At 43.9% G+C, this 1442-nt stretch overlaps 1 pseudogene; it reads right to left on the bottom strand.

Annotated features, from left to right (window-relative positions):
* Positions 1-217: 217 nt before the first annotated feature.
* LOC104678245 lies at positions 218-1111 on the bottom strand (annotated as a pseudogene).
* Between the last annotated feature and the right edge of the window lie 331 nt (positions 1112-1442).

Raw genomic sequence — 1442 nt, 5'->3', positions numbered from 1 at the left:
GCTTAGAACTCAAGTAATTCTTATTTTTGGAAGACAATCACTTTATTCTAATTAGCTCATAAATAAAATAATCACAGCTAGTTTAACAGAATAAAATCATAACAGCTAGTTTAAGGAGGCCATGCAAACATTGGCCCAGCCCTAAATTCCACACCATCTTAATGGAATTCTACAAAGTAAGAACAGCCTCTTCCATTTTAATTCTGAAGGAAGAAAGCTATGAATGATACCCGAGAGGTTTAACTGATGTACTCTTTATCTCTTCACTATCAATTATATTTTTATACGAAATTAACTTGCTATGAGAGCTGATTTTCCATTTCTCCAATTTGAACTTCTTGATTGGGCCAATCCATCTGCAAGTCTGCACTGCTTCAGCACCTCACTGAAACCCTTGCAGAGCTTTATGTCATCCTGGTTCCGCGCACACTCCATAAACGGTTTTATCTCATAGAAGCAAGGCTGCTGCTGCTGTGGCATCTGAGTTCCCTGGGGCTCCTGGTAAGTGAAGTCAGGCCTTGCAGGCTCAGCATTACTTCCTTCATTGAAGCCCCCAGTGATGGCATGACCCAGTGTGTGCCCCACGCCAGCTCCAGTGGTTGCTATCTGGGCCATCAGACCTGGCTGCCTGGGCCCAGCAGCAAGAGGGCCAGCTGCAAAGGGGGATGCCACTGCTGGCAGCTGAGCTGCTGGTGCTGGCCTGGCTGCAGTTCTTTAGCTTTTTTTTTTTTTTTTTTTTTTTTTGAGACCAAGTCTCACTCAGTCACCCGGGCTGAAGTGCAATGGAGTGGTGAGATCTTGGCTCACTGCAACCTCCGCCTCCTGAATTCAAGTGATTCTCCTGCCTTAGCCTCCTGAGTAGCCAGGATTATAGGCATGTGCCATCACGTCTGGCTAATTTTTGTATTTTTAGTAGAGACAGGATTTCACCATGTTGGCCAGGCTGGTCTCAAACTCCTGACCTCAGGTGATCCACCCACCTTGGCCTCCCAAAGTGTTGGGATTCCAGGCCTGAGCCACCACGCCCGGCCCTGAATGCGGTTCTCATGTGAGGTACCCGGCTGACCTGAGCGGCCACACAGGAAGTACAGTTCCGGCTTCCACGGGGCATCCTAGATGCACTGCAGCTTGGCATTTGGATGTGCAAAAATCTCTCAAATCATTCTTAAAGTATCTTCAGAAATCAGGAGTGGGGCATTTGTTTGCATAGAAGTGGTACAACTTTGAATATACACCAGACATTAAAAAATAAAAATCAAAGAAAAATATTTTATGACTGTAAAGAGAACTGTAGCTTCTTGTATATCCACATACACAAAGCCAAGAGTTTCAGGAAGAGATACTTATTCTTTTATCGTGTGATGTACTCTCATATATTCTATTCTACTCTTTTTTTTTCTTTCAATTTAAAAAAAGTGCTGGTTTTAACTTACTGGAATAAT

The sequence above is a fragment of the Rhinopithecus roxellana genome, chromosome 4 (assembly GCF_007565055.1).
Source record: "Rhinopithecus roxellana isolate Shanxi Qingling chromosome 4, ASM756505v1, whole genome shotgun sequence".
NCBI lineage: Eukaryota > Metazoa > Chordata > Mammalia > Primates > Cercopithecidae > Rhinopithecus > Rhinopithecus roxellana.
The sequence above is the reverse complement of the archived record's forward strand: the minus strand, read 5'-3'. Positions and strand labels throughout refer to the sequence as shown.